The following is a 15,930-nucleotide window of genomic DNA, read 5'->3' as shown; positions in this document are numbered from 1 at the left end:
ACCACGTTGCTTTACCAATTGAGGAAGGAATACATAGCCGATTTTGCTAGGAAGCAGCTTCCCAATTGCCCTCCACCAGTTCACGAAATAAAGATGTCCTCACTGTTCCGCATTTTATTTTTTAATAAAAGCAAAAAGCTGTAACAGTAATTTAAGAGGGGAAATTCAAACAATTTTAGTATAAATAAAAAGAAATTTAGTTTTGGAGTTAAAAATTATTTTAACATACCCAAAAATACTAAATATGTATAAAATTTTGGTGCCATATTGGCGGCATAATAATCGATAATGTTTAACCGGGCGACTAGCATAAATGCCAATAAAACGAGGCAAAAATCCGAACTTCGAAATATCCAAGCTGAAAATTTTCTGCTTTGCTAATTTTGTTAGTCAATTGTTTATTCCCAACCGGCGCCACCGGTCGTCTTGTCTGGGCTGTCATTCGAATGGCAAAATTTGATTATTTCATGTTCCTATTCCTCGATTTTGGTAATTTCTAACTCATACTTAATGTAACGTTAATTGATGAAATGAGAATAATCTACACCATCGCACAGTCCCTGTTTTTACCATTTCTTACCGTGGAAACACGTTGTCTCTCGTAAGACCCGTGTTTCGTGGAGTATATTTGAAAAGTTTTTATCGAGATTCGTGAATATAACATGAGAATTTTCGTTTAAGGCGAAGAAGCAATACGAAAGTGGATTAATTTGTTTTAAAAGTAAGTATTTTGCTTAGGAAAATGAAAAAGACGACTTCGAAGTGATGAGGTAGGCAATTAAAATGATGGAGGAAGCTAGACAGGGAACTGTGTACACCGCGAATTTTGTCTTATTATATTTTAATGCTGTTTCAAAGAGTGACTATCAATAGAAAATAATCGATAATAGTGCTAGAGTACCGGTCAGGTAAAAAGGATGTTTTGTATATGGATCTCACCATTTTATGGGCCTTGGATTTTTTAAAATTTACGTGCTCAACGATGGAAAAAAGGGTTAAAACATTGTTTTGGGAGATTTCTTATCATTGGCATTTCTTGTTTTTTTCTGCCTTGGCTCAGTAAAATATGATTTTTTTTCTCGTAATAGTTGTTAATACTTAATTTGGTACAATGAATCCCTTTAGGGTTTTGAGTAGGGTAGTTTCCTTCATCAAAGAAAACGAAAGGTATTGGTTGCGATTCGTAATCCACCATTAGTGTGTTCATAATATACAAATTATTTGGTTTTATAAATCCCGGTTTAGACGAATGGCACTGGTCAATTTTAGCCTCATTTGGCTATATTGGCGCTCATGCGATGCCAGTCCATGTGACGTCACAGGGACCTAGTTTATATGCGAGTAGATAGGAGTTTAACATCGCCTGTGATTACCAATGCATGCATGAGGTACAGATCTCAGGAAAGCATCTGTATAATAATCACCCATTAAAATTACCTAAGTTCGGAAAGTTTCCTTCGTTTAATAGGGTATTAACAATTCTTATTTAAGCCAAGCGATACCCATGCTATCAGGGTACTATGCTACCTGCTAGCAACGTACATCGTAGCGGTGATCATAGCCTCACTCAAGTGACCTCATGCGGCGGAAGCCGGAACCAGAAACCCACACAGCACATCGTTGCCAGAGGACGTCCGCTGCGCGTCCGTCGCGTCCTCTCAGTGTCCGCGGATTTTCAGGACAGCCAGAGGACATCCGCCGGCTGTCCTGGCCATCCGTCCGCACACTGTCCTATCTTGGATGTCCAGCGGACGTCCAGCTAGTGTCCCATTATGCAGGGTTTCGGAGTTTTGGTTTCCTCTTAAAACACTCACCTCCTCAAGGAGGAACTCCGAGAGAAAGTCTCGAGATCCTCCTCCGAGTAGGGAGTATAGGAGAAGGGAGAAAGAAAAAAAACTCTCTCTCGTTTCTGAAGCCAGAATACTTCCTCCCGATCGAGGAAGAGGAAATTTTTCGTGGAGGAAGAGATATTTTGAGGATTATTTTAGGTAACCAAGTGTAATCCTCTTGTTGGAGTGTGGACTCTGGGAGGAAATTATAAACTATTTAACGAAAAAAAAAAATTTGACATTTTTACCGCTTCTATAGTTTAAGAACAACAAATGTACGCTATTTTTAAGTTTTACATTGTTTATAACAATTAATTAAGTTTAAACAAAGTTAGCAACAATTTAAGTAACATTTACGAGCGTTAAAAATTTCTACATGCCTTACGGGTTAAACAACAACAATTGAACGAACTTATGACTCTCTACATTATTTATAACAATTTTTAAAGTTTTAACAAATTTAGCAACAATTTTAGCAATTTTAAAAAAATTAAAAATTTCCGCATGTTGTACGGTTGAGAAGCGTTGGATGAACAATAAACCCGTACTCTTTCATGATTATAAAAATTACTTAAATTTAAACAAATTTAGCAACTTTTACAAAAATTAACAACAGGAATAATGGAATTTATCGATTTTTACTGAAATTTTATATTATGTACCAATGTCCTGCGGACGTCGCGTAGCCGTCTCGGGGACATTCCATTCCTACAGGTTAAATGAACTCTTTCAACTTATTGATTAATTAATATTTACTCTCTAGGGATTAAAAAATCTCAGAGGCGATTGATTGGAAAGTATTTTAATGAAACATAACGCTTTAAATTCATTTTAATTTTTAATGGTAAGAATTCTCCTAAAATTATCACGGCATCGATGGCCTCATTCTCAGATTAGACATTGTAATTGTCCAATTTAAGGATAGGCAATAGAAGGTAAGTACTGCCGTACCTTTACTTTATATTGAAATTCTAGATTTTTTGGTGGCGAACGAATTTTGAATCTACCGCTACTCCGCGATACAGATTCTCCACATTCCTCCGTTCCTCCTTTCCAACAGAGGAACCGGAATGGAACACCGGAGACAGCATGGTGGTTTGGCGGTTACAAAGATGCAGCTACATGTATTCCAAGTAAGTTTGATGTGACATCCAAATAATTTTTTCTTGGCGTTCACTGTCGGCAGTATAGTGTTTCCGCATGCTGCTTATATTTCTTATAACTCAGCCTGTAACATCTCGAGGAAAAATATGGCTCTGCTTGGAACAACATGACCGTCTTAGTAAAACCGTTACTTGGCAACTAAAGGTAGCGTCTTTTTCCGTTGTTCATGGTGAAATTTTCGCTTTTGTTCCTTGTTTACATGATATAATTTAAAGTGGAAGTTCTTGTACTATAGTATCTGTACGCGAGAACGTATAGGAAATAATGTAAGTGCTAGCGTATAAAATAGAACCTGTTGTTTTGATAACGTAGGCTACGGCTGAATTTGTTGTCCGATCGGTCCGTTTGGTTCCGTTCCTAAATCAAATCAAGTAGGGTTCTTGGCAATAAATATAACTAGGAATTGACCCACATCTCGTGATATTAAAAAAATATATATATAACTAGGAATTGTACTTACGTGTAACCGGGGGATTTTGCAACACGCATATATGATTAATAGGTTTCACGTAAATTATTAATTCTTTGAAATCGGAGTACGCCGTGTGATTTCTTTCGATATGTATATTCACGCACGCATCGAAAAAGAACATTAATGTTATGATAGGATGTTAGAGCGTAGGTTTCCGCGGCGATGGTTTGATCTCTGCATTTCTCCAGGGTTTTCTTCCGCGTCAGATTGTTGGTTGACAACAGTTTCGCTGGCTATCCTGCCAGCGTCTTCAGGTCGAAGGGTTATGATAGGATGTGGTGATTAAGGTTATGATAGGATAACCACCAATGTTTAGCCTTTTTACAAAAAGTTTTTATACTCTTTATCTGTTTGATGGAACTAGGTTAATAATTAAAAATTTTAGGTCCTAAATAAATAAATGATCTATTATGTCAGTAAAGATAAGGCTTAGGGATTAAAAAATTACAATGCCGACGTAACTTTTATAGCGTTTAATATATTTTTTCTGCCCAACTTTGCTAACCTACTAAATTATAAACTAATTTAACTACAAACTAAGTAACTATGCTATTAGTCATCCATGCATTTAATTTAGTGGAAACTATAGGACGACTGTAAGAAACTTGGGATGAATCTAAACAAGGTCTAATTATAAGTGATATATTGTGTAAACAAACCTTACGGCTATGTTTCATGGTTCATTTATTTGCTCAAACTGCTGCATGAAATCTTATACCCAGAAAATAGAACTTGTGCATCTTTTCGTACAGCCATCGGTACACATTTTGGTGTAGAGTATCGTGAACCTGATATATTTACCTGGAGGCATTTACTGACTATAGCTTCCATGTAGTGGAGTTGAATAAAAATACCTTATCTGTATTTTTATTTAGTTCCTATCTCTATTTATAAGTTTGTATGTCTCTCTTCTTATAATTGTCTGTATACTTATTTGTCTTCATTCTTTACAGATGTTGCTCTGAACCAGGACGATACAGCCACCAATTCTAGTGTGGAAGTTACAGTGAAGAGTTGGCTGGAACATGCTAAAGCAAGGCATGAGAGAGAGGTGTAAGTATTCGTTTGATTATTATATAGGTTTGGGCAAGGAGGAATAATTTTGGTCTGGATACTTTTTTCGCAAGTTGCTCCTGTTAAGGGAGCTCATATAAAGTAAATTTAAATAATTATTGAACATCTTGTAATACAAGGTTCACCCTTCCATGCTAAAGGTAGAGAAAATAGTATTGTTATGTATTATTTTCAGATGCAGATTCCACTACCAAGTAATTCAAACATTTGAAAACAATTTTTGTTCTGCATATGGGAGGTATAATTACCAAAAACATGGTTGAAAAGGATCTCATGCTCTATAAAAGTTCGATGTATAACACCTGTAGAACTTAAGAATGGGATAACTTATTCAACAGGGATGGTAGTTGCACAGTACTACAGAAGCTACTATTTTCTAGTAGCTCTAGCTAACTAAGATGTTTTGAAGTAGGTGTTGTTGTAGGAGCTATAGAAATTTCAGTAGCTCACAGCAGGCTTTAGCTGCTATTCACCTGTTATGTCTCTGTCGAAATGTGAATATTGCCAGTGAGCTAGGTTTTCACTTTTGCCTCGATACCAGACTACATTAGAAGATCTATTTTAATTATTAAGATTGGAAGAATTCGGAGATCTAAATCATGGAATGGCCTTAACTACAGCAAGTTTTTCAAAGTTTCTATTTTTTTAAGTTGCATCTCGGCCAATGCAGCTAAGTGGTTTGTGTGCCAAATCAGTGTGGCTGTTTTCACACTAATCCCAAGAGATCTAGTCCACTTAAACTTCCTCCTTTAAATTTTCTAGTTTCCTTTACTCCTATATCATATTCAGCTCCTCTGCATTAGTCTTCCTTAGCTCCAGCTTATGTAACACAATTCACTCTAGTGTAGTCATAATCTTCAAGCAGAGACCAATTGTTCAGAAATATTATCCTCCATTTGAATGCTTTTTCCAATATCTTTTTCGAGACCTCTACTTAGCTGTCTGGCAAGGATGGATCAAAGAATTTTTTTCTAGATGGTGCACCAGGGTCTAACAGGCAAACAGTCTTCTCATATTTGGGATTAAAATCTAGTTCAACAATTGTTCTATGAAAAATGTTCTTAATCATAATGTATACATTACTAACATATTAATATTTTTACTCAAAATCTTTTCTTATTTAAGAACAAGAAAAAGTTAAAGAAAAGTTTGTAAAATGTATTCAGCCTCTAATGGACAGGTTTCCTAATTTTGAAACCTTAAGAATGTTAAACACGTGACTAATAAGACTGTAGCGTCCTGTCTTATGTAATCTGCTTGTTACGTACAAGATACAATTTCTTGCTACAATGAAATGTTTATATACTTCATTATTACAGGAGCAGTGCAGGAGAGCATGACCGCTGAAAAAGATGTGGAGGTTGCCATCCAAAACTGGCTAAGGCACGCCAAGGAGCGGTTGCAGGGGAAGAAGAAAATTTAATAATATGTATGTAGTTTCTTGCATTGTATTATTTTAAGAAGCCAAATAAATATTGTGCATGGAATTGATGCCTTATTTATTTAAATTCTTGTCTGGACCTATTATTTATTTGTATCGAACAAAATGCAATCCTAACCTAAACGTGTCCTCAAGGTGTCCAGAGCGGACAATTTCAGGTCGTCCATAGGCCACCTTTTTTACTGACATGCGGACTTGCAGCGGACATCATTTTGTATGAATTCGGCTGTCCGTAGGATGTCCATAGGCCACTTGGCGGACAATCACCGGATGTCCGAAAGGTGTCCGTGTGCTGTGTGGGAATACGTCACACGGGATTTTCCCAGCATTCATACTTTGCCGTCGCGTTTTCGTGCGCCTGAAATTTTTCACTTTTCATTTAATTGCGAAAAATAGATATCGTCAATTAAAAATCTAAATGCGTACTCTAGGAGTAATAATCTTTCGATTTGGGCAATAAAAAAATGATAGGGAACCACCCTATTTCCGTGACATTACGTGACATTCACAGGCGGCGTCTGTCTCTCCTTAATCCCCATGAGCCGCGGAAGCTGTAGTCAAGAAAAATTCGATTATGTTTACAAATTTTATCGTTTTTTTTTAATTCGGTAAATAATTATTCCTCTTTGTAACTTTCATTAAAAGTTGAATAAATAGTATTTATGAAATTAAGTGAAATCGATTAAATTTAAAAATTTCTGTGATCTCGATAACGGAGTATTTATCCCCTCAAAAACCCACCATCGCTGAGCACATGTTCCCAAGTATATTTTTATTACCTTTTGGTTTTAATTCCATTGTATACGGCTGCTATTAACCATTTTTAACCAGAGGCATATTTTACGCCTATTTATTTATTTACATAATTAATAATAATATTTTGAATTTAAAAAATCTATTACATATACAACAATCGTGGTTGCCTAATGATACTGATGCAATAGGGTGGTTTCCCATTATTTTTTTATTGCCCAAATCGAAAGATTATTACTCCTGGACCACGCTTTTAGATTTTTAAACGACGATATCTATTTTTCGCGATTAAATGAAAAGTGAAAATTTTCAAGCGCGCGAAAACGCGACGGCAAAGTATGAATGCTGGGAAAAGCCCGTGGACGTCATTCTGGTTCCCGCTGCCGCAAGTGAGGCAGTGGCGCCGACTCCATGGGGCCTGAGGGGGCCCGAGCCCCCTCAATGATTCGTTTGGGGGGGCGGAGCCCCCTCAATAATTCATGAAAATAATTAAGTTATATTATGCTTTGTGAAATCACAAAAATATATTGGTGATTTTTATTTCCCATGCTTGACGATAGTTACCTTTTAAAATAAATTCAACAATGAGTGTTGAAACAAATAATTATAAGGTTAAGCAGGTTAACTGAATCAAGTGGTGTGAATCATGATAGTTTCGGTGCTGCGACACACTTTCAATTTAACCTCTTCCTGGGGCAAGACCTCCGATATGGGCCCCCCAATATTTTTTATAAGTCGGCGCCCCTGAAGTGAGGTGACCTTGGGGCGAGACTTTGAGCGCTGATACGAAGCAGGATGCTAGCAGGTAGCAGAGTACCCAGCTACCATGTAGCGCTTGACTTAAATAAGGATTATTAATACCTTATCAAACGAAGGAAACTTTCCGACCTTAGGCAGTTTTCATAGGTGATTAGTAAGACGTTTCCCTGAGCTCTGTGCCTCATGCATGCATTTGTAATCTCAGACGATGTAAAACTCCTATCTACTCGTATAGAATCTAGGTCCCTGTGACGTTACGTGGAGTGGCATCGCAAGGGCGCCAATCTGGCCTTTTTCAAATAAGGTTAAAATTTACCATTGCCATTCGTTTAAACTGGGATTTCTAAAACCAAATGATTAATATATAATGAATGCACTAATGGTGGGTAACGAATCGCAATCAATGCCTTTATTTCGTTTTCTTTGATGAAGGAAACCACCCTATTGTTGACAGAGGATTGAGTAATTCAATTGGCCGTCCTTACCCTGACAAAAATAAACTCCACCATGGTGGGTACAGGAAGGGTGGCATCCTTCATGGTGGGTAGTTACCCTTGCACAACCCACGCCCTACCCACCATTAAGGGTAAGGGAAGGAGAGAAAAATCCTTCGTGTACCCTTCCTTGGAACTCCTTCCCTTACCATCCGTGTACCCTTCCTCTACCCACCATTAAGGGTAAGGGAAGGAGAGAAAAATACTTCGTGTACCCTTCCTTGGAACTCCTTCCCTTACCATCCGTGTACCCTTCCTCTACCCACCATTAAGGGTAAGGGAAGGAGAGAAAAATACTTCGTGTACCCTTCCTTGGAACTCCTTCCCTTACCATCCGTGTACCCTTCCTCTACCCACCATTAAGGGTAAGGGAAGGAGAGAAAAATACTTCGTGTACCCTTCCTTGGAACTCCTTCCCTTACCATCCGTGTACCCTTCCTCTACCCACCATTAAGGGTAAGGGAAGGAGAGAAAAATACTTAGTGTACCCTTCCTTGGAACTCCTTCCCTTACCATCCGTGTACCCTTCCTCTACCCACCATTAAGGGTAAGGGAAGGAGAGAAAAATACTTCGTGTACCCTTCCTTGGAACTCCTTCCCTTACCATCCGTGTACCCTTCCTCTACCCACCATTAAGGGTAAGGGAAGGAGAGGAAAATCCTTCGTGTACCCTTCCTTGGAACTCCTTCCCTTACCATCCGTGTACCCTTCCTCTACCCACCATTAAGGGTAAGGGAAGGAGAGAAAAATCCTTCGTGTACCCTTCCTTGGAACTCCTTCCCTTACCATCCGTCTACCCTTCCTCTACCCACCATTAAGGGTAGGGGAAGGAGAGAAAAATCCTTCGTGTACCCTTCCTTGGAACTCATTCCCTTACCATCCATCTACCCTTCCTCTACCCACCATTAAGGGTAAAGGAAGGGTAGAAAAATCCTTCGTCTACCCTTCCTTGGGACTTAGCATTTATAACTGAGGAAAACATATCCTGAAAGTGTCTCCTTAGCTACTTTCACCTGCTGAAGAGTATTGAGTTCTGTACAAGAACGTAAGCAGTCTTTGAATGCAAAGATAGACGGGCTACACAACTAATCTTTAAAATTTCCTTAACACTAGAAGGACGGCAGGGGTCATTTGACCCATTTTCAGAATTCAATTTTATATTTCTCTTATTAAAATATTTTTTTAAATTTTGAAACTTTTTGACTTTGTTCATTTTGGTCTATATTTTGATAAATCAGTGAAAATTCAACAATAATGTTTTGTATTAAATTTTTATGACGTGTTATACCTAGAAGGACGGCTAGGGGTCATTTGACCCACAACTGGTTTTCGCGCTATTTTCTTGCCCGTGGGCACTTTAGTGCCATGTATATAATATAATCAGCAAGAGGCTAGTGTAGTAGATGACTTACTTCATTTTGAATATGGAAGTACCCGGTTCAATGCCAGTTTCGTCCCGAGGGCTCCTATCGGTATTCGAAAACTTAGGCATAGCGACTTGTTGTGCACAATCTTCCGATATTTTTTGGGCAGCAAAGGGAAATAAAACCTTTTCAATCCTTGATTTGCATAAATTCATGTAATTATGATATTTTAATTTTGTTTTATTCATTGTTCAATGATTATTGTATTACCCACACTGGAAAATCGTCACGTATCCCAAGAATTTTTTTTCCGTCGTCCAAGATTCAGAGCTCTTAGAGACATTATTTTCAATATCGACTCATCAGGTTTACGCATAACTCTCATTTTTCTGGCCTGACGGCACTGTCACTTGACCTAGCCCCTTTGCCGTGTGTCCAGCATTAGTGCCGCCTGACCCCGTCGGGGTTTGGGGCGGGTCGACCGCACGCTGTGTCTTGGGGAAAAATCCTGCCTCTTTCTGAGAGAGCGGAGGAATTGGGTGGACTAAAATTCTACTGTAAATTCTACCCTTGCAATCCGCACGTAGGTCGAAAAAGAAGCATTACTGCAATTTCCTGGAAGATACGAATCAGGAAACGGTTGGCGGTTGAGTCCCTGCCTTTCGAATGGCAATTAGCGTTACTTCTGAAAATTTTGTCCTTTTGTATGAATTTCTAATGCTCTCCAGCTCTCTATACCTCCAATGCAACTGGAGAAGATTCTACCATAATGCGCTTCCGTTTGTAGATTTTTTTGCATGCATATCAGTAGTGAGTTGAGGAAGAAAGTAAGAAGTCGATAAATATATCAAGAGAAGAGAATCGTCGCGATTCAAATAGCTGTAGAGAATATTGAAGATCAGTCTGGAAGTGAATTGTAAACATCAGTTCAACGACATTCTGACCAATCCATCAACATCTGCGTGTGATGGAAGCGACGAAGTTCAAGATAGTGAATCCGATGGCGACTTTGGCGTGATAGCAAATACACAGCTCTATCCAACAAAATGAAGCTGTCCTTTTATGAGGTAAATTCCAAATAAACCAGACAAATTTGGAGTACTGGGTTTTGACAGATGTGAAATGAAAATACAGCCTAAATGAATTTCCATTTTGTAGCAAAGATGATGATTGGCCATCAAACCATGCGTTGGGGAAATAAATAGCTACTACAGTGACCGTAACATACAAGAATTCAGGAATAAATGTAACTGGTAACAATTATTTTCCATCCATCCAGCTGGTAGGAAGTAATAAAAAAATGGAAAACTTCTCTTGCATGAACGATCTGAAAAAAACAGGCGTGACGCACAAATATCCATGACCCCTAAAATATCCATGTAATCCATTCAACGCGAGTGTTCAAAAATACCTCAGGCCATACTCTTACGTAGAATCAGGCAAACTAGAACAATAATGTACTTTTACCCATGTACAACTAGCGGGAGTAGATATGATGGATAGCATGTATCATTTTATTTACTCATCTCCAAATCCAACAGGCATATCTCCACGGGCACAAAAAAGAAAAAGGTGCCAAATACCATCAAATTGAATCATTGCACCAATTTCCTTTCCATTTCCCGAATTCCTTTTCGTGTGCAAATGGTTGGTGTCCTAACACCCCCTGCCACACGCTTTTAGGCGGCTTGGGGGTTAGTGTGTAGATTTAGATGTAGATGAATAAATCGTCCAATGAACGCATCCAGGGCAAAAAAATATTTTGTGGAAACAGCGCTGAAAAAATACTGCCTGTCTGAGATTTACAACAAAGTAATAAGTTTAAAAATTTTAATGCAAATTTTGTAAACCCAGTACCCCTATTGTTTAAACATGTAACACAACTTTTGTATTGAGTGTATGTATTTTCATTATTTGATTTGCAATCGACTACTACATACGGTTTAATTCATGATTCTTTAAAATAATTGTTATTAACTTTTGACGATTGAAATAATATTTAATAATGTTAAATAGTGTTTTCAATGAACTGATTCAACAAGTAATACGATTAAACTGAATATTGGTTGAAAATTAGGCGTTTTATTTCAAAATACATTTTAGGGGTCAAATGACCCCTAGCCGTCCTTCTAGGTAGCGCGAAACTCCCGTCCTCCTAGTGTTAAGGAAAACAATCATATACATATTCAGTAGCGTAGCCAGGGGTGGGTTCTGGGGGGTTCGGACCCTCCGCCCCCCCCCCCCCCCCCCCCGAAATATAAAAACACAATCATTTTCCTTCATAAAAGAAATCAAAATATTGAAAAATAATGAATTTAAAAAATATTTCTTTGACTATTGAAGTTTTTTCGATTATGAAAAGTGTTTGAATAAGTTGAAACCCAATACTTACTATCCTGTTTTTCAAAACTTTCCCCACCTGGTTTTGGACCCCCCCCCCCAAACGAAATTCCTGACTACGCCACTGTACACAATAGTTTCTATAATTGTGTGAAAAAAGCTCATTTAGAAGTTCTTTCATTCACGTTTTAGGATGTAACCTATTTGTGTGGCTGACAATGAGACATTGCGAGAGTGATGTTTGGTATTTGAATACCGATCTTATTTTCTGAAACGAAATAGGTGTGGTAGAAGAAAGTCACAGCTTTCTTCCACATAGTCCCAGGTGCGAATCTCATCTTAAGATTTTCTAGTATAAGTTCTGTTGAGAAGCTATTCCTTTAAAGTATCCCGATAGCTGAGGTTGTTAAATCACTAGTTCATGATCTTCCAATATGTAGGTCCTGGGTTGAAGACCATATGAAGGCAAATTTTTTTTCTCCCCTATAACTTTAGAAATCACTGTTGCAACTCATCCCCATTCGTTTAATTTAGTTTATTAGCGATTTTTAAACTTTTTATGTTAATTTATGGATATTTAGTATTTATATCAGTCCTACCCTTCCTGTACCCTTCCCGTACACTCCAGGAAGGAGAGGGCCTACCCACCAATGTTCTAAAATACCCTTCGTGTACCCTTGCTGAAGGGTATAGGAAGGGTACACTTATCCTTCCTGTACCCTTCATTGAGGCTGGCCAAACCCTTCCCGTACACTCCAGGAAGGAGAGAGTGTACCCACCAATGTTCTAAAATACCCTTCGTGTACCCTTGCTGAAGGGTATAGGAAGGGTACACCTATCCTTCCCTTACCCTCAATGGAGGGTAGACCTCTCCTCAATGGAGGAGTTTATTTTTATCAGGGTCTTCTTCCTCCGACAGTTGATGAATTTGAAATCATTCAGGAATTACTTAAATTCTTTGAGAAAAGAGTAACAATATTCCTTATTAAATGTTTTGCGGGAACTGAGGAAGCAACTGATGGTGTAACTATGGCTAATAATTTTTCCAAACACTATTAAAATTCATTCTTCGTCCTCCATGTTTTTTTTCAAACTGCTACCCATTTCCTGTACTAATTCATCATTTTCATTTATTTTACTTATAAGATTCCGTATGTTCAAGCCAGAATATCAATTGATTAAATTCTACGTCAATTGAAATTTTGGCATTATGTGTTAGTCATTAGTGAGACCCCATTTGGGTAATGAATCCACTGGGTATGTAGGAGCCTTATTATGATGTCGGTACATGTAAATATATAAAGATGGTCTAACAAAAAATTTTAATATAGGTTTAAGCTTGAATATTACACAGCATTTCTGATGAACTTGACTTTAACATGACCATTTACACATCTTATTTATGAGTTGATTTTCTTGTACAATATAATGGCGGAATTGCCTGTCCAGAACATTTAAGTTTAATTCAATTCAGAGTACCGATATACTCCTTCGAGAAACCAGCATGACCTTTTTGTAGATGGGTTCTGATAATATTACAGTAAACTCTTGATTTTACGAAGTCAGTGGGACCGGAAAATTGGCACTTCGTAAAATCGAGTTTCGTAAATTCAAACCTTTTTCATATGTCACGAAAAAAATGTTCGCTTTTGTTTCTTCCGCCGTTTTTTGTCTTTAGTGGTCTTATTTAAATGTTTTCGGTGGTTATTCTCGGTATAATTCATAGAAAAGGCTTTTTGCTATCGATTTATGGTGTGAATAATCGTTAAATAATTATACCACCATAAAATTCCCATTTCTTGTTCATACTTCAACATCAACGATCGCTAAAGAAATTCCCGACCAGTTTAGAAAACGTAATCAAATAATGAATTGCAATGTTTATTATAAGAATTAACAGTAATAAATTTGTGGTTAGGAGCCAATAGCTACTATTAAGTATGCAAAAGATAGATATTTGTTTCTGACACCCACGGAATTTTAGCGGCAGCCGGCCTAACCGCCATTAATGTCGCCCTCTATCGCTCAGTGACGGGAAAAGAAGAAAAACAAGGGTCTTAGCCCGTTTCCAAAATAACCTTCGTAAGTTAATGTTTCGAGTTACTTCGTATTTTCAGCAGAATGTGCTCTATTTTCACTGAGATTCAATTACGATCATAAATAATGTAGGATGTGATTATCTTCTGGCGAATATTTGAAGTAAATTCTGTTTGAGTTCTCCGTCCGACTACTGTGTTCCATATTCTTCGCAGACGTTGCCATAAAAGACTTAATTCTTCATCAGGACTGTATTCTTCTACTATATATAGTGTGGAAAGAGCAAAGAAATTAATTTCAATTGAAAAGTCAGCTGAGAAGAAGAGAGACAATTATAAGCGCGGCACCATTTTCCCGATAGTGGAAGATACTTCTTCCGCCTCTCTCCGGTTAATAACTTCCCCCCGTTGCAGGTAAAGATGAACCATGCCCTTCTCCACAATCGGGGAACGTTCCCAGTGGGTGGGGTGAATAAGAGTGGGATGGGGATTGCCTGAGGGAAGAAGTGTGGTCAGCACAAGGACTGGTGAAGGGGGCAGGACAAAGAAGGGTGGGGAAATGGCCTTCAGCTCTGCCTCAGTCTACTTTTGGGGGCCGTTTTTTTTGCGACGCACACAAGCTCAGTCTCCTTAGGGAGGGAGTGAATGGGAAATGCTGGGGAAGGAGGGGTTTGGGATGCGTAAGGTGGGTGTCAGCAAGATCAGCCAAAGGCGGCAGGAGGGAAGGGACGGCTTTGGAAAGACAGAACCCCAGCATGGGAGAACGGGGAAGCGCGTGAGAAGAAAGTTCATGGTTAGACTTGGAAGTGCGTCTTCATTACGAGAAGCTTGAAGTATAAATTGGCGGTAAATAGAGCCCAGTACTTAAGATACTTAAGTTGTTCATTCACAAAGGCCAATATATACACGAAAAGATATTATGGCGCGGATTGCATGTATCAACGTCCATTTCGGTATGTTATTAATTTCTGTTCCCATTTATAAAATTAGCAAATAGATTTGAAAGAATGATAATCATGAATAAAAATATCTAAATCGATATCCAAACGCACATGAGCAAAATAGATGAATGTATACATACCGATCCATCGCAAGTAATACCGCTCAAGCTTCTTCCGGTATAGGACTTTAAAATCCTGGATAATGCCTTGGTCCAAGGGCTGGGACTTGCTAGTCGAGTTCGGGGGTAAAAAGAGGACTCGAACATTAGCCAATTTTAGACCTTCCACGTATTTATGAACGGTGGCATTATCCATTATTAAAACAATTTTGCTGTTCTCTCCAGCAATTTTTCTCTGTAGACGTATAACCGTTTGCTGGAAAATTTCTCGGGTCATCCAGCTGTTTTTATTTGCATGGCAAAAAACGGGGAGGGCTTCCAATTTTACATGTTTTAAGCACCGTGGCCTTTCAAATTTCCCAATGACAACGGACTTATTTTGTCCGTGCCCGTTTGGTTGACGCACAGCCCCCCAGTAACACGCACTTTACTCTTTTTCCCCCCATGGCACCTTTGCCCTTTGAAACCCAGGGTTGCGTCAGGTAATGCATTAAAAAATAGCCCAGTTTCAGGGGCCAGCGAGGGTGAGCTCGTCGAGGAAAGGGTCCCGGATTAGGGACCCTTCGAAGTGCTTCGGCGAAAAGTAGTCAAGTAGTCTTCGAAGTACGTTCACAGCAGTGCAAAGGGTTAATTAGGGGTGTACGAAATACTCCGCGCGACCTTCCTGACATGTTAAACTACGAATTATTGTCGATGCTATGTTTACGAACAGGCACGTAAATAGGGGCATAATGTCAGCCGCGATATTTTAACTGAACTCCTACTCCCCCTAAATTCCCACAGTGAGGTTTTTGGCGACCCATTTCTCTCCAAAGTTGCATTATCATTTACGATTTCGCACTTTTGATGGACCACAGTTGGAAGCGCTGATTTTTTAGCTACTTACGCCGGCGTAACTAGTTTTGTTGACAAATTTTTCGCCGTAGTTCGTATAAACGAATGCCATTTTGCTCCTAGGAACCGAGCCGAGGTTCGTAAATTCAAAAACTTTCGTATAATCGAAACTTCGTATAATCGAATAGCGCCATGTATTTAGCATAGGCTTTTCACCGGGACCGCAATATCACTTCGTATAATCAAAAACTTCGTAAAATTCTGCTTCGTAAAATCAAGAGTTTACTGTAATATATTTAATGCAAAGAAG

Source organism: Ischnura elegans, chromosome 12 (assembly GCF_921293095.1).
Source record: "Ischnura elegans chromosome 12, ioIscEleg1.1, whole genome shotgun sequence".
Classification (NCBI taxonomy): Eukaryota; Metazoa; Arthropoda; class Insecta; order Odonata; family Coenagrionidae; genus Ischnura; species Ischnura elegans.
Note: the sequence above shows the minus strand (reverse complement) of the source record.